Below are 24,094 nucleotides of genomic sequence, written 5' to 3'. Positions count from 1 at the left end.
TCTTCCCTCTCGTCCTTCCCTTTCTTTCTTTATATTTATTTCTAAATGTAATTTTTCTTCATACTTTGTCATCAGATGGTTAAAACTCTAAGACAGACAGACAGACACACACACACACACACACACACACACACAAACACACACACTAGCTTTAAGACAAATTATGGCCACTAGTCAGTTTGAAAATATCTCAAAGTAAAAGTAATTTATGCTGATCATGCTACTCAAAAGCTATAGTATTGATACAAGATCTAAGAATTCTCCTTTGAAAAATATTGAAACCTCCACAAATGCAGCAATTTTAATTTTAGATTTCTAATTAACTCTTAATTCTAAAGGTGGTAAAGTGCCTAAAGCTTCAAAGAGTAAAGATGCTGTAACTATTTTTTAATATAATAATTAACTTTTAATTCATTAATGCATTCTGTAGCAGAACTACTCTACTTGGTATTCAGAATATTCCTAGAATCTTTTCTTCTCAAACGAAAGAAATAGTATTTTGCTGCAAATAAATCAATGCTATATGTTTTATTTTAAATTTTAGTTGTTGTAATCTATTTCATGATATAGTAACATTCTCACTGGGTGATTAATAAGGTAAATTTATATTTCAATTCCTGTAGAATTTGAAATATTTATTGCTTCTTTTAAAGTAGAAAACTTAACCTTCTGTTCTCTCTGTTCTGTGACTGATTAAGTCCTGAAAATTAATGAAGAAGCTATTTTTTTAGCTTGAGCCACTTCTTTAATACATCTTTGTTGATTCTCAGACTTGTCTTGTCCTTAGAAACCAAGATAATATTCCTAAACCAGGAGGAAGTACCACTGAAGAAGTACATATTGAGTGTAATGTCCCTTGCCAAATTTCTAGAAATCAAACCTTTTTGTGTCACTAACAGGTTCTGGGGCTTGTGCGCCTCTGCCTACTTCTCCTTAGACCCCATTCCTTCAAGTGCCCAACAGGTCTATGACTTCAGAATGAGTATCTGGCGCCTACGTTGTGCTGTCAGATTTTGCCAGTTCCCCCTTAATGGCATCCTTTTTATTGTCCCTAATTCCCCATACCTCTGGCCCTGCCTTATTTTAGGTGTCCATAATGAATCTTCTCATCTTACTTTCTAACTCTATCCCCTTCCTCTCCAAATCAATTTTGCATTTGTTTGCCTTAGGATCTTCCTAAAGAATGCTTCTATTAAAACATTCTTTCTCAAAATATAAGTTACTTGTTTCATTCCTTATTCATCACATGTTAAGTCTAAGCTTCTCTATGTTACTTTAAATATTCCTTTTCCATTATAGCTACACCGATATCCCCACCATTCAAACATTATACTTATTTTCGTTGCTATTCGTTCTTTCATTGTTTACTTTCCTTTAGAAAACACTTTCAAGTGTTTTCTTCCCTTGAATTTTTTAAGTCTTATCTGTGTCAAATCCAGACCAATTTCTACCTCTCTCTCTATTTCTCAATCTCTGTCTCTTTCTGGGTGTGTGTGTGTGTGTATAGTTACACACTAGCTGTAGTTAAAAGTATCTAATATATACCAAGCTACATGTTAAAAGTATTTCTCAAAATGATCTGTGAAATTGTTACCATTTTTTCCAGCTTTATATAAAAAGATGGTGCTAAGAAATACTAGATAATTTTGCCATGCTCATATAGTTGGTAAGGGGAAGAGATGGGATTTGAACTTGTTAACACCAAATCTAGATCCCAAACCCTTAAATACTGTGCTGTATATTTGGTAAATACATTATGTCCTTTCCTATACCAATGGAATCAAACCACACAGGCAAATAACTACTCCATCTATAACTTCAGGTCAGGAAATATATCTGTAAGTAAAACACCGAAGTGAAAGAAATTTTACAGAATCACTCTAGGATATAGAAAGACAAACGCTGAGAAAGTAAGATGGAATTTCATGTTTAGTTGAGGGAGAAAAAATAATATTAGAGAATTTTTACAGAGACGTTTTTCAGGTTTCCATTTTTGCTTCATAAACATTACACCTTAGATGGCAGTTTAGTTGGTTTGGGGATTGAAGGAGTTCAGAACATGCTACCCAAAAATATGCTGCTTTGTATGTTGGTTATTTTGAGCTGAAGACGCTTGAAAGACAGCACATGCAGAGAGAAGCTTTCTCTGAACTCCTCTTATTTGCCTACAGACAGATCCTTCAAAAGAAACTCAGTTGTCATAAATCCCTCCCTAGGAGTTTCATTAAGCAAGGAAAACTGATTCTTATCACAGAACAGGAGAATGGAAGTCAATACCACACCCAGACGAACATTGTCACGAACGATCATATCTCCCATCTATTTTATTAAGGAGCCATCTATCTTTCAAAAAAAAAAAAATGTACTCTACCCTAACTTGCCTACCTCACCAACCCCTTCCCCTATTCACATAGTACATAAGCTCTTAAACCTCACTGTGTTTTTGGATATTCATCTTTCCCCCCCCGGCATGATTTCATGCATGCAACATCAAAAATTAATAAATGTGTATATCTTGTCTCCTGTTAATATACGCGAATACTTTTCTTTTCTTTTCTTTTCTTTTTTTTTTTTTGATAAGCCCAGCAATTGAACTTAGGAGTATAGAGAGAAAATCTTTCCTCCTCTAGTGTGCCATTCTAGGGGCCCTTAGATATTCAACCATCTTCTGTTCTTCCAAATAAAAAATCTCTGTTAAGAACTGATACATTCATGGGGCACTACACCTAAAATGCAGGCATCTCCTGACAAGGTTCTCATTCCTTCGATTCTCATTGTTTGCTTTTTAAGCAAACTGTGTGTGTGTGCTTCTTGGCTAAAGGGAAAACATCAGCCCCCTTTGTTTTTTCTTCTTTTTTTCTAAAGGATGAATATCAAGATGGAACCAACTGTTGTACACAATCAACATTCTGGTCCTACAATCATCTTCTTTACCTGAGATCAATTACTCCATTTGCTATGGACAATTGACCACTCTCTGCTGTAGGAAACTGCACTACAGAACTGAATCACATAATTGGATATTTTAATGTAATAGTTTAAATTTAAATTAAATTTAAAATTCAGCTCCTCATTTGCACAAGCCCCAGAAGCAGTCGCTCAACAGTCATAGTACTGGACAGCACAAACAGAGAATGTTTCCATCATTATGTGTCATGAAAAAAGTTTTTGACATTGCTACTCAGAGCTCTTTTGTGGTTTCATTTGTTGGTTTGTTTGTTTTATCATGGCTACAATTAAACTGGCTTTTTAAAAATGCAGAGGTTCTATTACCAGCTCTCACAGTTTTAATCAGAATGTCTCAGGGTGGAGCCAAGGTACTGGAATTTTTTTAAAGTGCCCCACTTTTAGTGATTCCAGGCAGCCAGGGTTGAGGTTCAATTCTATAAAGTAAGGTTTATCTTTCCAGAATCCACAGCTCCCTTTTGAAAATGTCTTTTTAATCAGCATTTAAGTATGATAAAAATCTCTGCTCTCTTAAAAACAAACAAAATCTTTCCCCAGAATAGCTATAACTCCAGTGGCAACAACAATAACATCTCCTCTTGATCCAGGATCCCATTTTTCCACCACTTAACTTTCTTATTATTTACAAAGTCAAATCTTTAAATGTGTGCCTTAATCCAGGGTGTCAATTTTCTCACTTTCCACTTAATCCTTATTCCAAATAGCCTGACTTCTGTCTCTGCTATACCACCAAAGTGACTCCTAGTAGGTAGACCAATGACTACCACTTTATTCAATACAGGCAATATTTTTCAATGTTTATTTCAGCTGATTCTCAGGCGTCCTTAACACTTTTGGCAATTTTGTCCTTGATACACACTCTACCTTACCTCTTCTGATGCACTGTCTCCTCTTTTTCCACTCTATCTCTTCTGTTCTCCTTTATTAAGTTTCTCAAAGTTTCATTGTAGGTTCTTTCTACTTCTTGTTATTTTCTCTCTTCTGAAATAAAAATCGTAGTTACAGAGTATATGACAATCTATATAACAACCACTCTCAAATTAACTTTTAGCCAAGATCTTTTCTCTAAGCCAGTATCAAACTGTCTGAGCACTATCTTTACTGGGATGTTTTAAATACATGTAAAGTTAATCTGTTGAGAACACAGTGTATGCTCCACTTCAAATGGGTTCTTCTTCTTGTAGTTTCTATCTCAGTCTGAGCCACTGAAATTCTCCCACTGTATAAACCAAGATGCTAAATTGTCTTTGAAATCTGTTACCAATATCTACCACATGTCCAGTAGATGACCTCAGAAATGTCTCTCAGATACGTGTGTTTCTTTTTCTGCTACCTCCAACTTAGTCTAAGCTACCACCATCTCTTTCTCCTAAGTGACTTACCTACATTAATGACAGACACCTTCAAACCCCAACTTATACAACCAGAGTGATCTAAGATGCAAACAGGGTTCTGTTCTTGACCTGCACAAATGGTTTCAATCATTTTTACTTTTAGGATACAGACCAAAGTCTATTATTTATGCTTGCAAAGCTCTTCTGATCAGCCACCTTATACCTCCCAGCCAAAATATTCCATTCTTCTCCTTACTCTAAGTGCCTTAATCAAGTTGACCTTCTTGAGTTTTTCTTACCTAGATACCTTCACATTTGTCATTTTCTTCTGGAAAGGTTTTCCATTCTACTAATTAAATACTACTACATTTTAAATACCAGCTCAAATATTACATTCTCAGGAAAGTTTTCCTTGATTTGATAAATAAATTTAGGTTTTCCTATTATTTATTCTCAATAAATAAATTCTCAATAAATTCTCAATTTATCCCCAATAAGTTTATTTAGCACAATTAACCACTGTTTTAAAAATATGTTATTTTGTATAATCATTCAATTAATGTCTGCCTCCTCCAGTGGATAAGTTTCTAGACATCAGAGGCTGTATTTATTCTACTCAATATTTTCTGTCTAGTGATCTAGCATAGTGCTTGACTCACACTAGGTATGCAATAAATATTTATTAAACAAATAAAAGAAAAATATTTAAGAACAATATACAACTTATTTTCTAAATAGAAAATAAGCTGTCCAATGAAATATCAGATACATGGATCTTCTGATATTCTTGGAAAAATGATGATCCATCATCAAAGGTAATTTTTAAAAAATTTTAAATGACATGATCAAACTGATTAAAAAGTGAATAATTCAGACCAACCCTGTCATAAGCAGTTTCATTCTTACAAGCTCACGTTCTGTGTCTAGAATGAAAATGAAGGGAGTTATTATATCAGCACAATGTGCATGTTGGAGGAGAGTCTGCTACAGAAGTGAAAAGATGAATGTAATCCTTTTTCATATGGATCAATTGCCTGGGTATTCAAAGCATTTCTCTCTTATCCAGTCTGCTCATGTATACAGAACTGACACCAATTTAATCCCAAATAGATTAAAAAATAACCTACATGTACAGCATGGTAAATTCTTTTTTTGTTTTCCAAAAGCTTGTGCATAACTATTTAGGACAGTGAATTCTTCTTACAATAACAAAAAAAATTAAAACAAATTTAAAAAAAAACAAAAGAATGAAGAAAAAGTTGAAATCCTGCTTTGAAAAAAGTGGTTGTTTTAAATATGAACATTTGTTTAGTACACAAAAAATACAAATAAAATCTGAAGCTTTTTAAAAATCATTAAAATAATAATAAAAATGCTCACTCTTGCTCTGAAATCCAGCTTTCAGCAACAGGGTACTGACAATGTTCTCTTGGCAGAGGCGATAAATAGATAAATAACAACATGTAGCCTGAGTTTATGGAGGTAGGAAAAGTCAAGCATGATTTCAGATACATTCTAGGACTTTATTAAATTCATTTATAAGTTAGAGAATTTTTTGATGTTGTATTGGTTTAAAAATTCTCATGAGTTCTTGTTTGTATGAAGTCATGGTAGAAATATGGCCCAGTCCTAAAGTAATCTAATACTATGGGATAAGTAAAAGAGGATTTCTAAATCAGTGTCTGGTACTAAATTCCAGATATGTAAATAACAAGAGAATTCCATTTCTTAAAGATTTCATTGAACAGATGTTTGCCTACTTTTCTGAATGAGCCATGAAGATCGAAGTTATATGAAATGAATTCTTATTACAAAAGTCAGTTAAGAAGTCAGTAACATTTGCATATGGACACCAATCCCTTTAGGTCATTCTTTACCCCATGAAGAGAATGTAAATAGATATACTTAAAATGGCTCTAATGTAGGGCCAGCTGGTTTATTATGCAGTAAAGAAATTTTAGTCTGCAGAGTGCTCATCTTCTTTCAATACTTTCAAAGAAATGAACCCTGTGTCCTATTTACCTAACTGTTGAATTTTTTTTTTTTTTTTAGTTTCCAGATACACTGAAAATATATTTCTTTTCCTTTAAAAAATAAATTCCAGATAGGGAGAGGCAAGATGGTGGAGTAGCAGACTGAAATGACATCAGGTCACAGGAGTTCAGCTAGATACTTACCAAACCATTCTGAACACCTACAAACCCAACAGGAGATCTAAGAGAAGAAGAGCAGAAATTCTAAAAACAGAAAATCGACCACTTTCTAAAGGTAGAACATGTGGAGAAGCAAATCCAAAGCAACAGGAGGATAGACCGTGGGGGAGGGGCTGGCTCCTGGCAAGTGGCAGAGCAGTGGAGCACAAAATCAGAACTTTTAGAATTCTGTTCCACTGAGAGACATCTCTCCAGAGGCTAAGCAGGGGTGGAGTCCTCACAGGGACAGTGCGGTCTCAGGTCCCGCGGAGTCACAGAAGGATTGGGGGTGTCTGAATGTGGCAGAGCTGCCAGGTATCAGAGCGGGGAAGCCAACTAAAGAGACAGAGCCAGGAGTAAGCTCCCAGATCAGGGTAACCTTAACCTGTGGCACAGTCAGACCACTGCTCTTTGAGCAGGGACCCCAAAAGTGGCAGATCCAGGGAGACTTATCTTCCTCCTCTGGAGGCAGGAAACTGCTGGGTTTGGAAGACTCCAAATAGGGCTCCAAACAGAGACAGCAATGCCTGGTCACAGGCTAGGTGAGCTCGCAGAGCAGTCTGAGACCAGGAAGATGGGAGCCCAATTGACCCCTTTTCCCCGAGGGCACACTAAGGAGTGGGGCCCCAAGCTCTTGGCTTCTTTGGGCTGGAGATTAGGAGGCTGCCATTTTCATTCCCATCCTCTAGAGCTCTATGGAAAGTGTTCAGGGAATAAAAACTCCCCGAGACTCAAGCAGATTTCTTAGCCTAGCCCCTGGCAAGGGCTGCGCAATTCTGCCTCAAGCAAATACATTTGAGAATCACTGCAACAGGTCTCTCCCTCAGAAGATCAACAAGAACATCCAGTCAAGACCAAGCTCACCTGATCAAGGAGAACAGCAGAATTCCAGAGAGAGGGAAAAGCAATACATGGAAATCATGGCTTTCTCCCCATGATTCTTTAGTCTTGCAAAGTTAAATTAAATTTTTTAATTTTATTTTTTCTTATTCTAATTTTTTTAACTTTTCCTCTTTCCTCTTTTAACGTTTTTAACTAGTTTATCTTAACAATACCTCTCTAAAAAACATCTTTTTAAAACTTCATTACTATAGCCATATTTTATCCTTCATTATATTTAACCTTATTTTTTATATACATATAGGGTTTTTTTTTTTCTCTGAAAAATTTTGGGATACAATTTCTTCTAATAGATCAAAATATACCCTAAATGCAGCACAGGAATGTTTCTAGTCTCCACCCTGAGCACTTTCTCTCCCCCCCCTTTTTTTTCTTTCTTTCTTTTTCTAACCAACTTATCTTATCAATTCCTTTTTTAAATTTTTTAAAAATTTTCACCTTTAGAGTCATATTCCATCCCTTCATCTTTTTTACCCTTATTTTTGTATATATAAGTTTTTTTTTTCTTTAAAATTTTGGGAGGTAGTTTCTTCTAAGAGACCAAAATACACCCAAAATTAAGGGGGTGGCTCTGTTCTATTCATCAGCATTTTTTTTTTCAATTTCTTTTTACCCCTTTTTTTCTCCCCCCAGTTTGGGGTCTCTTCTGATTTGGTTAGTGTATATTTTTCTGGGGTCTTTGCCATTCTTTTAGTATTTTATTCTCTCATTCATATATTCTTATCTGGATAAAATGACAAGGTAGAAAAAGTCACCAGAAAAAAAAGCACAACAGGCAGTACCGATGGCTAGAGACCTAATCAATACAGACATTGGTAATATGTCAGATCTAGAGTTCAGAATGATGATTCTCAAGTTGGACTAGAAGCCTCGAAAAAAGCATGGAGGATATTAGAGAAACCCTGTCTGGAGAAATAAAATCCCTTTCTGGAGAAATATGAGAACTAAAATCTAACAAAGCTGAAATCAGAAAAGGTATTAATGAGGTGCAATAAAAAATGGAGGCTCTTACTGCTAGGATAAATGAGGCAGAAGAGAGAATTAGTGATATAGAAGACCAAATGACAGAGAATAAAGAATCTGAGCAAAAGAGAGACAAACAACTACTGGACCAGGAGGGGAGAATTTGAGAAATAAGTGATACCTTAAGACAAAACATTAGAATGGCTGGGATTCCAGAAGAAGAAGAAAGAGAGAGGGGAGCAGAAGGTATATTGGACCAAATTATTACAGAGAATTTCCCTAATATGGCAAAGGGAACAAGCATCAGAATCCGGGAGGCACAGAGAATCCCCCTCAAAATCAATAAGAATAGGTCCACACCCCATTATCTAATAGTAAAACTTACGAGTCTTAGTGACAAAGAGAAAATCCTGAAAGCAGCCCAGGACAAGAAGTCTGTAACATACAATGGTAAAAATATTAGATTGCCAGCAGACTTATCCACAGAGACCTGGCAGGCCAGAAAGGACTGGTATGATATATTCAGAGCACTAAATGAGAAAAACATGCAGCTAAGAACACTACATCCAGCTAGGCTATCATTGAAAATAGAAGGAGAGATAAAAATCTCCCAGGACAAACAAAAACTGAAAGAATTTACAAACACCAAACCAGCTCTACAGGAAATATTGAAAGAGGTGCTCTAAGCAAAGAGAGAGCCTAAAAGTAGTAGACCAGAAAGGAACAGAAAATATACAGAAACTGTCATCTTACAGGCAATACAATGGTACTAAATTAATATCTCTCAATAGTTACTCTGAATATAAATGGCTAAATGCCCCAATCAAAAGACACAGAATATCAGAATGGATAAAAATCCAAAACCCATTGATATGTTGTCTACCAGAAACTAATTTTAGACCCAAAGACACCTCCAGTTTTAAAGTGAGGGGGTGGAAAACAATTTACCATGCTATTGGACGTCAAAAGAAAGCTGGGGTGGCAATCCTTATATCAGATAAATTAGATTTTAAGCCAAAGACTATAATAAGATATGAGGACACTATATCATACTCAAAGGGTCTGCCCAACAAGAAGATCTAACAATTTTAAATATCTATGCCCATAACATGGGATCAGCCAACTATATAAACCAATTAATAACAAAATCAAAGACACATCAACAATAATACAATAATAGTAGTGAACTTCAACACCTCCCTCACTGAAATGGACAGAACATCCAAGCAAAAGATCAACAGGAAATAAAGACCTTAAATGACACACTGGATCAGATGGACATCACAGATATATTCAGAACATTCCATCCCAAAGCAACAGAATACACATTCTTCTCTAGCGCACATGAAACATTCTCCAGAATAGACACATCCCGGGTCATAATTCAGGTCTCAACCAGTATCAAAAGATTGGGATCATTCCCTGCATATTTTCAGACCACAATGCTCTGAAGCTAGAACTCAATCACAAGAGGAAAGTTGGAAAGATCTCAACTACATGGAGACTAAAGAGCATCCTTCTAAAGAATGAATGGGTCAACCAGGAAATTAAAGAAGAATCGAAAAAATTCATGGAAACAAATGATAATGAAAACACAATGGTTCAAAATCTGTGGGACAAAGCAAAGACAGTCCTGAGAGGAAAGTATATAGCCATACAAGACTTTCTCAAGAAACAAGAAAAGTCTCAAGTACACAACCTAACCCTATACCTAAAGGAGCTGGAGAAACAAGAGCAAAGAAAGCCTAAACCTAGCAGGAGAAGAGAAATCATAAAGATCAGAGCAGAAATCAATGAATCACTAGAAACCAAAAGAACAGTAGAACAAAACTAGGAGGTGATTCTTTGAAAGAACTAATAAGATTGATAAACCATTGGCCAGACTTACTGAAAAGAGAAAGGACCCAGATAAAATTATGAATGAAAGAGGAGAGATGACAACCAACACCAAAGAAATACAAACAATTATAAGAACATATTATGAGCAACTATACGCCAGCAAATTTGACAATCTGGAAGAAATGGATGCATTCCCAGAGACATATAAACTACCAAAACTGAACCAGGAAGAAATTGAAAACCTGAACAGACCCATAATCAGTAAGGAGATTGAAGCAGTCATCAAAAATCTCCCAACAAACAAGAGCCCAGGGCCAGACAGCTTCTCAGGGATATTCTATCAAACTTTAAAAAAAAATTAATATCCATTCTCCTGAAATTGTTCCAAAAAATAAAAATGGATGGAAAACTTTCAAACTCATTTTATGAGGCCAGCATTACCTTGACCCCCAAACCAGACAAAGATCCCATCAAAAAAGAGTATTACAAATCAATATCCTTGATGAACACAGATACGAAAATTCTCACCAAAATACTAGCCAATAGGATCCAACAGTACATTACTACACCATGAGCAAGTAGTATTTATTCCTGGGTTGCAAGGTTGGTTCAGCATCTGCAAATCAATCACTGCGATACAATATATTAATAAAAGAAAGAGCAAGAACAATATGATACTTTCAATAGATGCTGAAAACGCATTTGACAAAGTACAACATTCTTTCTTGATCAAAACTCTTCAAAGTGTAGGGATAGAGGGTATATACTTCAATATCATCAAAACCATCTATGAAAAACCCACCATGAATATCATTCTCAATGGAGAAAAACTGAGGGCTTTTCTGCCAAGATCACGAACACAGCAGGGATGTCCACTATCACCACTGCTATTCAATATAGTACTACAACTCCTAGCCTCAGCAATCAGACAACAAAAAGAAATTAAAGGCATCTGAATCGGCAAAGAAGTCAAACTCTCACTCTTTGCAAATGATATGACATTTTATGTGGAAAACCCAAAAGACTCCCCTCCAAAACTATTAGAACTTATACAGGAATTCAGTAAAGTGTCAGGATATAAAATCAATGCACTGAAACCAGTTGCATTTCTATACACCAACAAGACAGAAGAAAGAGAAATTAAGGAGTCTATCCCATTAACAATTGCATCCCAAATCATAAGCTACCTAGGAATAAATCTAACCAAAGAGGCAAAGAATCTGTACTCAGAAAACTATAAAGTACTCATGAAAGAAATTGAGGAAAACACAAAGAAATGGAAAAACGTTCCATACTCATGGATTGGAAGAACAAACATTGTGAAAATGTCCATGCTACCTAAAGCAATCTACACATTTAATTCAATCCCTATCAAAATACCATCCATTTTTTTCTAAGAAATGGAACAAATAATCCTAAAATTTATATGAAACCAGAAAAGACCCCGAATAGCCAGAGGAATGTTGAAAGAGAAAACCAAAGTTGGTGGCAACACAACTCTATACTTCAAGCTCTAGTACAAAGCTATATCATCAGGAAGGTATGGTACTTGCACAAAACAGACAAACAGATCAATGGAACAGAATAGAGAGCCCAGAAATGGACCCTCAACTCTATGGTCAATTAATCTTTGACAAAGCAGGAAAGAATGTCCAATGGAAACAAGACAGTCTCTTCAACAAATGGTGTTGGGAAAATTGGATACCCACATGCAGAAGAATGAAACTGGATCATTTCCTTATACCATGCACATAAATAGACTCAAAATGGATGAAAGAGCTCAATGTAAGATAAGAATCCATCAAAATCCTTGAGAAGAACACAGGCAGCAACCTCTTTGACCTCCGCCGCAGCAACTTCTTCCTAGAAACATCACCAAAGGCAAGGGAAGCAAGGGCAAAAATGAGCTATTAGGACTTCATCAAGATCAAAAGTTTGGCACGGCAAAGGAAACAGTCAACAAAACCAAAAGACAGCTGACAGAAAGGGAGAAGATAGTCACAAACAATGTATCAGCTGAAGGGCTAGTATCCAAAATCTATAAAGAGCTTATCAAACTCAACACCCAAAGAGCAAAGAATCCAATCAATAAATGTGCAGAGGACATGAACAAACATTTCTGCAAAGAAGACATCCAGATGGCCAAGAAACACATGAGAAAATGCTCCACATCACTTGGCATCATGGAAATACAAATCAAAACCACAATGAGATATCACCTCACACCAGTCAGAATGGCTAAAATTAACAAGTCAGGAAATGACAGATGTTGGAGAGGATGTGGAGAGCAGGCAACCCTCCTACACTGTTGGTGGGAATGCAAGCTGGGCAGCCACTCTGGAAAACAGCCTTGAGTTTCCCCAAAAACATGAAAATAGAGCTACCCTACAACCTAGCAATCACACTACTGGATATTTACCCTAAACATACAAATGTAGTGATCCAAAGGGGCACGTGCACCCAAATGTTTACAGAAGCAATGTCCACAAAAGCCAAACTATGGAAAGAACCCAGATACCCATGAATGGATTAAGAAGATGTGGTGTATATATACACAATGGAAAATATGCAGCCATCAAAAGAAATGAAATCATGCCATTTGCAATGATGTGGATGGAACTAGAGGGTATTATGCTGAGCAAAATAAGTCGATCAGAGAAAAACAATTATCACATGATCTCTCTGATATGAGGAATTTGAGAGGCAGAGTAGGAGGTTTGGGGGATAGGGAAGGAAAAGATGAAATAAGATGGGATCAGGAGGGAGACAAACCATAAGAGACTATTAATCTCACAAAACAAACCAAGGGTTGCTGAAGGCAGGGGGATATGGAGAGGGTGGTTGGATTATGGACATTGGGGAGGATATGTGATATGGTGAGTGCAATGAAGTGTGCAAGCCTGACGATTCACAGACCTGTATCCCTGGGGCAAGTAATACATTGTATGTTAATAGAAATAATTAACAAAAAATGTAAAAAAAAATTCCATCTATAAAAACATTTTCATGGTGAATCCCAATAAAGTTATTGTCCTGTGAAGGATATTTATCAACAATCAAAGAATGTCAGACAGTTTCTTTGAGCTAAGGCATCTCATACCCATATTTTAAAATAAATACAGCATATCATATTTTGTGTCTTTTCCTAAAGGACCTACTTGAAAATATTTATAAAACTATATCTATAAATAATGTCGTTTGTATTAAAGTATAGTGGGATTTTCCGTTTAAACCACTTGGTAATAATGCTTTGAATATTCCCTGGAAATAGATTAGAGTCTCAGAAGTTTGGAATATGAGGGTGGCCAACTCTATGTCTCAGCCTTCCAAGAAATTTTAATGAAGAAGCTTTTTTTTTTTTTTTTTTTTTTTACTTTCACCAAAACTGTTGTTGAGATCAGATAGCTAGAAGCAGCAGAGAAAGGGTCAAGCCAGAGACACTGGAATCCTAAGACAGAAATCCCAGAAGAAAACCAAACAACTATGAATTTGTATTATCCAGTGACAATGTCTTTAAAAGCAGTCATGAAGGAAGCTAATTAAAAAGAATAATTTACCCATTGAGAAAAAGCACAGAAGGAACATGAGAATGTTATTTTTGAACAAGTGTTAGTGCGATATGAACTGGCAGATGAAAATGTTCTTTAGATATCTGGTGGTGATTGCTCACTGTACCTCATGAGCCACACTAATTTTCACCTCATGTTCCATCTTTATTGAGCACCATGCTGGGAAGAGCCCAAGTTTTAATTGATGATCGTCAAGAATATGAGAAAAGCTATAGCAAAATAGGACTGGATCAAAGTAAAAAACATCTACAGCATTCTACACAGACTTTGACCCTGGGTTCCAATTCTAGTTATTCTACTTTATAGGGGATATGTCCTCAAGGAAGTCACCTGGGCTCTCTCTCTACTAATCCTCTTATCTATAAAATAAGTGAATTATTTCTATGAAATCTAGAATACTTTCCAGCTTCAATTTAGCACCGAATGGGCTGGTCCTAGCAGCTCCCCAGCAACCACAGTGATTGATGGAGCTTCTGGAACTCTTTCACTATTTCAGCTGTGGCTCATTATACCACAATTTCTTAATGCTTGATTCCCACTTATGTTTAGTAGGGATCTGTATCTATTCAGACTCACACAACAGGTTGAACAATGTTAGAGAAATAACAAAAATATTCCTCCATACAAATATAGAAGCAAGAACACAACATATTATTACTAAGTGTTCACTGGCTTACATACATGTAAGGAAACACAGCAGAAACGATGAAGTTAAGACAAAATATCACACATTTTATACAGCAAAGAAGAAGAAGAAAAAAAAAAAAGAATTCACTATCTCCTTGAGAGACTAGGGGCTGCCTCTCCTGACCATCCTAGACCATCTCCTACATACCTCATGATGAACTCCTGAGCTAGTTCTGGATTACATTTTAACATATCTGGAGGTGCTGGCATAGAACTTTAGAGAGATCGCTACACTGGAAAAACAGGACTGTAAACTTAATTTCCATCAGGATTTATCTCTATTTCAAAGATTATCATGATATCTCAAATATACTATTTCTAAGGAAACACTAAAAAAGGGGAATGGGAAAATTGAACTATCTGCCCTTTATAATAAAATTATTTTAATTACCCTTAAAGTATAAATAACCTCACAACAACAACAACAACAAAATGGACAGCATAGATTTCTGTTCTGAGGCTGGAATTTTAGTGGAATGTATAATTTCAAAGAGTAAATTACAAAGAGAAAAATAACTCAACCCCAATAGAAACTTCCATGTAGGAATCAGTTCTAGTCATTGTATAACAGTGTCAATGATTACCACTGTCTATATTTCATGCTATTATTTTTTAAAAATTACATTTGCCCAAGATCTTCCAGGTCCTCTCGTTATCCACAGCTTGAAAAAGAAGACTTTCTTCCAGTATTCTAACTCAGTGCTATCCAATTAAAATAAAATGTATGCTTCATGTGGAATTTTGACTTTTCCAGTAACTACATTTAAAAAGTAAAAAGAAGCATCTAAAATTAATTTAATGTTATTTTTATTTTGATTTTTTTACAGACTTTTTTTTTTATTTGAGAGAGAGAGAAAGCAAGCATGAGTGGAGTGAGGAGCAGAGAGAGAAACAGACTCCCCGCTGAGCAGGGAGCCCGACGTTGGGCTCGATCCCAGGACCACAGGATCAAAACCTGAACTGAAGGCAGGCACTTACCCAACCGAGCAAACCAGGTGTCTCTAAAATTAATTTTAATACATTTTATTTAATTCAATATATATAAATATTACTATGTTAACTTATAAACAATATAAAAATTATTAAAATACTTTATTATTTAGCCAGGTCTTCATACTCTGGTGTGCATGTTACATTTACAATATTTCTCAATTCAGGCCACTCATATCTCAAATGCCAGTGGCCATATGTGGCCAGTGGCTGCCATAGTAGACAACATAGTTCTACCCAAATTCATAAGGAATGTGCTCTCTGTGGTAATGGTACACATATAATTTTACTCTGATATTTTAAGTTATAGGCAGCAGGATGACTTTTTTCAATTTCTACTGTTGTGCATTGTAGGTAATAATTACAAACATCTCTTTCTAGCCCTCTGAGTTCCAAAATAATTGACAACCAGGCAGATGTTTCCTGCAGCTATGGATCAAAATATCAGCTTCAGTGAAAAGAAAAAAAAAAAAAGATATATTGTGAAACATGGCTTAGATCTGTTCTATACTATACTTCCTGATACTGTTCTCTAGGTCTAGCTCTGGGCAGCCTGTCTATATGGGGGTGTATAGAATAGACTGAACTTTTACCCATGTGTGTTACCCTTAGAGAAGGAGCTGAGTAAACAGGATTCTACTATTCTGCAAGAAGAACTCAGGAAGAATTTTTTTTTTTTTATTTTCAACAATCTCATAAACAACTTTTCCCCCCATTTTTTTGGAGGAAAAGAGGGAATTTGGGGAAATGCTTTTCAATACTATTTCACCTTGGGGAATAGAATGGGCAAGGGAATGGTAAGTCTGTACATCTACTCCTAAATTCCCAAGAAGAATAAGATTTTAATTACACTAAAGAGAGCTATGTAGCAGTATATTAGAAGGAGGTAGACTAAAGAGCTTTTAACTAGAATTATGGGTGATTTTACTTGCCAAAGTAAGAAAAACCTACAGATCTATGTTAGGAAGAGATACACTAGAAAGCTTTTAACTGAAATTATGGGTGAGTTTATTTGAAGATTTACCATACTATGCCAATTAAAAAACAACAAGGACATGCAAATAGTCTATCCTTCTTACCCAACTTTCTAGATCTTTTTTACCCAGAGCCTTTAGGAATTTGTCAGAATTTGATTGATTAGACTTTGAAAACAAATGCTCCGGGGCCAGATGTATGTTGTTGGTGTGACTTATCTATTGTTGATTACAGATCAGTGAAAAATGGCTGACATTTCATGCCCCAAAGCATGGAGGTGGCCTTATTTAAGCTTGCTTATTTATTTATGTATTTATTTGTTTATTTATAATACTGAACAATCATTGACAAATTGGGACGAATTCACAAAAATTGGTTTCTCATATATATATTATATATGTATATTTTATATATATATCTAATATACATATATTTGGAAGAGCTTTTTAAATTTAAGTTTGGCTTTGCATCACATTCCCTCCAAATCATAATAAATAATTTTCAGATACAGTCGCCAAAAAAACCTGAAGTAGGAAGAAAACAGATGCATCTATTTACTCTTCACTATTTTTCTTGGTTTCTAAGCTTCACTCATTTTTTAAAAAAATTTTAAAAAACAGTATTTTATTTTCAGGATGACATGGGACCTGATAGTCAATGAAATCTGAGGCTCTCTGCTTTGAAAGATCATGAGCAATTAGGGATTGAAAAACAGTGGCTTCCAAGAATGTAGATGATAAATTATTAGGGCTCTGTGTACCTGAAGCACTGAGCTCTGACAGAAGGTGGCCTGAAAGGCCATGGAGCGCCACTGGAAATAATCTTTGTGACTGCACAATTTTTATAGGGAGTGACCTTGTCAAGATCACATATTGCTTCTTCCATTACTTTAAACATTATATAACATCCTTCCTTTATGTCTTTCTTCCGTCACTACTAAATACTACACATTTATTCAAAATAATTTGTTATCATTGTCCCTGAAATGGGAATAAAAATGCCAGCTGATATAGATGACTATTTGATATAAATGGTACTGTTTCCAAAGCTGAGAAAACATAGTGATCTTCAAAGAGAGAGGATGAGGGTACCAAATGCTAAGAGGAGGTCAGTCTTCAATCACCATTTAATCTTGATTTCACTAGTAAACACTGCATTTTTTTTTCTTTCCTACATATACACTAGAGATGGAGATCAACATGAAACTCGTGAAATATTTAGACATAACTTTTAAGGATACTGAATTATTTTAACAGCCATTTTTGCATTTCTACTGCATGAGATACACTGCTAGAGGTGCTAGTGATATTAATATGAAATAATCAGTCCTACCCTCAAGGATCATGAATTATATCAGGGAGACTATAATAGATATGTGGACACAATGATCTGTCAACACAAATGAGGAGGGCTCTCTTCTCACAAAATATATTCAGAAACTTCCTTTAGAAATTTGGAGCAATAAGAAAATTTTACTACTTTCAGTGTGGCACAGAAAGAAAAACTGAAATTAAGTCCAAAGTAAATCTCTGGAAAGAAGAGACCAATAGGCAGTTTCAGGTAATTTCTTATACAACCTGCATAAGTATCTGATTAATTTAATGAAAAAAAAATCTTTCCCTTCTGTTCTTTCCTTGATAGAGACAAAACTTAAATATCTGATAAACTCAGTGTCTACAAATTATCTGATGCTTAACAAATCAATAAAAATATATTCCAATATTTAAATCATGTGTACATGTCTCTGGACAGATTTTTTGAGTGGTTCAGTGGAGAGATTATTAGGGACAGGAGTGTGGAGTTCAGGAGGGAAGTATGGTAAGAAAGAAAAACATTATAAAATGACATTTGCATTATGCTAGTCCAGAAGAGTGGTTCAGATATCAGTGTTTCAGTGGGGAAGTAGAGAGTTTTTTGCTATTTCTATTGTGGTATTGTAATAGAATTCCAGCAAGTCTTAAGGGTTAACTTGCTTTAGGTTAACATAATCTTTGCTTGCTGATCTAAGGCCCTTGATCTGTAACAGAACTAATTTCCTTTCTTTGAGATTTGCAGACCACTGACCTTGGGAAATGAAGAACCAGAATTTTTCCAGGCTACAAAGTCCAGCCAGTCTATTTGAAGATGCCTCAGCTTTCCATTTTCCATTAGAAAAAAAAAAAAGTTTTTTTTAAGGTCACACAAATGACTTTACTGACCTCCCTTTATGCATCTGTACACCTTGCCCTCCTGTGCAGAAAGAACATAGTACTCTTACACAACCCCAGGGTATCAGACCTTCTTGCAAAAGCACCCCTGCGTACTAAGGAATCTGACCTCCTTGCACAACCCCTTCAGACACCAAAGAACTAGAACTCCCTGTACAACTTCCAGGCCCCAAAATAACTCTGTGGCTGGCATCCTTGAGTCTGCACATAATCAAGAAATGTCACAGATCACTGTACTCTCTTAACTGATTAAACCCCTTTAAGAATCTACGGGCCAGGCAGAAACCTTGGAATTGGCCTATGGACAAGAATCACCTTCTCCCCAGGTTGCTGTCCTCCTGTTCCTTTCCAATCAAAATTCTTCTGTTGATTATTGAGAATTCCAGTGAAGGGCAGTCGAACTTGGCTTTTGTTAACAGTATATCTACTAAAGAGTAACTCACACGAGAAACTGGTTTCCAGGAAACTAACATGAAAGATAAGCTAACTATGCTGAGTAATTTTCACACTTTCCCCCTGCTTTATAATTCTTTTCATGGTATCCCTGGCTATATATCACATAGGAATGAAACTCTTCAAGCAGAATTTAATGTAAGAATACTGGATTGAACATTCAAAAATTTATTTTTAGGTCAAATTATTTGCAGATACCAGATTTAGGTCTTCACATTCATTTGGGGGACGAATTATTACAAAGGCATTAACTCATTTTTGCAAGGATAACTGTAGTTTAATTCTTCCCAATATATGGCTCCAGAAATAACTAGACTCACAGCATGCTTAATTTTTGTTTGCCTTCTCTTTCTTTACACACAAGTATACCTACATATGAAATGAGACCCTCATAGAGGCATTAGACAGCTCACATTAAATGGATATATCATCACATAGAAAGGTACTTACTACTTGGCCTGTTATAGGAAACGGTATCTTAACTGCTGAATTATGGGTAGTTTTTGAGCACAAGCAAATTCTTAAAGTGAGATCTTTTTCATTGCTTCCTTAATTTTTCTGAGTGGGAGGACATCAACCACACATGAGCTAGTTTCTATCCCTCATGGTGTAAGACTATGAACTTTCATCAAACGATATCAGAACTCCCTCTTCAGAAAAATCTAGAGGCTAGGTGGCCTAGATGAGGAGGTTTCAGGGACCTGGAAGAACTATAGGAATCAAGACAAATTACTGGTTATTCTGTTATTAGTTTGGTCCCAGAGCTTGGAGTCTTTCATGCTTGGTATGTTTTCTCTCTCATCTCATATCCAATCTATGCTAACATTTTCTAGTGTCCTACTAGTAATTAATGCATGACTTAATACTGAATCCCCCTTAGTCTCTCTTTTTCATAGTATGTATCACCTTCTAACACACTGTAATTAACTTGCTTCTTAATTAAACACTATTTCTGCCTCACTGCTAGAATGCAAGCTTTCTTTTTTTTTAAGGTTTTATTCATCTATTTAAGAGAGAGAAAGAGAGCATGCACAAGCAGAGGTGGGTGCGGAGGGCAGAAGAAGAAGCAGACTCCCCACTGAACAGGGAGCCCAACGAGGGGCTGGATAGATCTTGATCTCAGCCAAAGGCAGATAGATGCCTAACTAACTGAGCCACCCAGGTGCCCCAATAAGCTTTACAGACCAGGAAGATGTGTCTGTTTATTTCCTGATTTATTTGAAACCTGCGGAGGTAATGCTTAATAAATATTTATTGATTGACTACATGAAGCTGATATCTGAGCAAGGACATAAATGTGGTAAAGGAGTAAATCATGTGGCTATCTGCAGAGACTTTATTCCAGAAGCGGGGAAATGAAAATGCAAAGAGTCAAGATAGGAGTGGCAGGCACCAAGGACCCCAGTGTGGCTAGAAGAATGAGTGATGGGGAAAGTACAGGAAATAAAGGCATATAGCTAGTAAGTGATGGATCCTAAATTTAAACCCAAATACTCTGGCTCAGAGTCTGTGCTCTTAACTATTCAACTTAAATTAATATCCAACTCTATCATTTACTAACTATATGATTTGGAACAAGATTCATGAATACTCTCAATCTTAGTCCCCCAATGAGTGATATAGAGCTAACTACCTCCTAATAGTATTATAGGAATTAGGGGAAATACTGCTTGATAAAATGCCTTATAAATGTATTAGTAAATATTAGACCTTCTTTCATTCCATGTCTATTCTCTGACTCAGTGGTTATACTGAATTTGTATGGTCAAAGAAGAACTCAAAAAAAAAAAAAAAAAAAAAGCCCATTTGTCCCCAAATCTAAACCTGAGAACCATTAGCCAACCTAACCCACCACACTGATGTCGAATAATACTCTGAAGGATACAAGGCAAGAATAAATTCTTAAGGAAATTCAGGTTAAAATGAACTGGCACTTGATCAATTGTCTAATCAGGGAATTACCCAGGGATGGACAATGAATTTTGAGTAATGATTTAGCTTTCTGTCAGCCTCCAGATAGCTAAGTTTCCCATTTAAGAAGAGTCTGTCTTGAGAGATAAGGACCCAAGGCAAAGATAATCCTAATTACAATCCCAGGCAGGGGACCTCGACTTTCACACTGAGGGGTTGACACCAGTTGTATTCCTTGTGCCTCTTTTTAACTCACATGGAAGAAATTAGTGAGCATTTGCTTATTGTACTGGAGATTAACTTTACTACATGGAGTATGAACCCACCAACTCAAGATTTAAAGGATTACAGGACTTTCCAAGAAATTTTGACTTTCAATAGCTCAGAATATTTCTGTAGTATAGTAATAATCCACGCTTGTGGTCAACGTGATAAGTATTTAAAGTCTTACATTTAGGGTGGAGATCACTTTTAAACATCATTGAAAATGGTGGGGGATTCAGATTTATCTTAATTTGGTTTCTTTACCTAAGTCCTGCTCTCCAACTCATTAAAAGCAAATTCATTAAGTGCGGTCACTTTCCTGCCAAAGCTGCTCCCTCCCCCCACCAGCACTTAAAACTTTGACATACCAATCACAGTCCAGATAGGTTGAAAAGATGTGCTATTTGATAGATTCCAGAAGGAAAACTTCTACTATTTTAGATGAAAGTCCAGATGAGGAATTGCAATTGGGAAATAATAATCAGGACTGACATCCATTAGGCAAAGCAAGGTAGGCTATACCAAGAGCCCACAAAGTACTTTCAAGAGCCCACGAAAATTCTTTTAATTTCCCTTAAAATCAGAAAGAACAGTATTTAGGATAAAGGGAATGTTTTTCATATACAGTATTAATATATCCTTTGTACCAATGTGATTATAAAATATAATCTTTATATTTTTTATGGGGAAGGCAAACGTGTTTAGGGCCCATGTAAGTCATAATGTGATAAAGAACTCAAAATATGTTTGATGTTTGGAATATGAACATAGCCAAGGGTCATCTTTTTGAAATGTACCTCTTCATTAAGAAGACAAGGCTAAAGATTCAACTTGGAGGCACAGTCATATTGACAAAAAGCCACCAGCATAGGAAACCCACCTGAGGCCTTGATTTCTTAATCCTAGTTTGTTCTGGTCTGGACATCTGGGTCTATTACTTCCCTTCTGTTCCTAAACTGGGTTTAGTTGTCTAACTCTTCATTCTTCTAAGCTGAGATGGTTTTATTTGGGTTTTTTGTTGTTTTTTTGTTGTTATTTTGTTTTGTTTTAACCTCATTTTAATTTACTGGCTTTGCTTCATTCTAAATTTGTACTTTTAATTCAGAGATGTGGTCTTCAGGCTGGAAAGCAAAACCATAGTTGTTTTGTAGGAGTGGGTCATGCTTCAAATCTTGAGTGTAAGAGAAAAGGTAGTCTCCCCTAAACTAATGTAGCTCTAACAATAAAACAAGCTAATTCTCTATCATCTCCTGTGGGAGGCCACAATAAGGCTTGAGACGAGGATCAAACCAGGCCGACTTGTGCCTCCTTTAAAGTCCAGAATAATCTAACAAAAGGTTTAGGATGGGAAAAGTGGAGTAGCACTGAGAAAGGGTCTGTGCTCTGTGTTGTGCGCTCGCCTACGTGACTTCCCACATGCTTGCTAAACAAATGAGAACAAGTCGGTTGGGGTCAAAAGTTCATTGCTGGTCTTTGCTGCCCTAGTACTGCTCATAAATTACTTTCAGGTTTGCTGTATCAATACAGAACAATTGTATTGGCATCAGCCGTTTGGCATCATGAGGTCTGCTTATAGTTAAATGTGAAACTTATTATGGGAACTCGTGGTTGTTTAACTAGGCACAGGTGTATTGCTTCTCCTATCACTATATATACGGCCTTAGAGCTTTGAATAAACTTAGTACTGTTGGACATCATCCTTAGTGCTCCTCCTGCCCTCATCTCTTTGTCTCCTAATTTCTTTTCACCATCCTCTTACCCTCACGTTTCCTGGTCGATCTGTCGCGCCAGCCGTGACAATCTCCAAAATTTAAAAAATTTCTATTCATCCCTCAGAAGGGAAGAGATAAAGATGTGATGTTATTTTTCATTGTTAATGTTTTAATTACTATTATTTTAAAATCCTAGTCCTTGCTCTTCAGCAGGCAAGTAAAAAATGACATATAGTATGTGCTTAATATGTTTTCTTATAATGGACATAAGAAATCAGGCCTGCAAAGCCTAATTCTTAGAGGTGGACCTTTTTTATGTCATTATTTCATTCATTCAATTAATCAATTCAATTGAATTCATTGAATTCAATCATTCAATCCAATTTATTGATATATTCAGTACAAAAAAATATTTAAGATATATTCTAAGTATGGCTTAAATTTTATGTTGCATTTATTTTGCACTATTTTCTTTCTATACCTTAAGTACTCATTTCCTTTGGGTGACTGATATTTTACATAGCTTTAAACATATCTGATATCAAGAAGTTTAGTTTACATCAGTTGGAGGAGGGGGTTTCTCAGACTTCATGGATGTTATAAATAGAATCTACTGATATTAATGTGTTACTTTTTCCCTTTCTCTGGAATGGTGCTAAAATACCTGTGATACCAGGGAATCAACAATAGGCCTGTGGGTCCAGGCTTGTAAGCGAAGATTCAGAGAAGAAAAGTCAAGATACTATAGATAATTCAGAAAAACATAAGGTAAACTTTAGATAAATTGGAGCTTTATTAATCCTTTGAGAATCCATGAATATTTTAAGGCATGCAAGGGAGTGGCAACAGTTAATAAATAACTTACTTATTGCATTTTCCAGAATAAAACATGTTATAAAACCTCTGTGTTGGTCATGGAAGAGGAAGAGCGGGACTGGGAGATTGTGAAGGGCTTTTCAGAACCTCAGTCTGCAGTTAACACACTATATTCACATATCACTGGCCAGAACCAGTCACCTGCCCTGTTAGTTTCTGGGGCCAGGGACACCCAGAATAGGGTTGTCAGTTGTAGCATACAAGGACCTCCAGTTGAATTTGAATTTTAGATAAATAACAGTAATTAACTTATAC

The sequence above is a fragment of the Mustela erminea genome, chromosome 7 (genome assembly GCF_009829155.1).
Source record: "Mustela erminea isolate mMusErm1 chromosome 7, mMusErm1.Pri, whole genome shotgun sequence".
Lineage (NCBI taxonomy): Eukaryota > Metazoa > Chordata > Mammalia > Carnivora > Mustelidae > Mustela > Mustela erminea.
The sequence above is the reverse complement of the archived record's forward strand: the minus strand, read 5'-3'. Positions refer to the sequence as shown.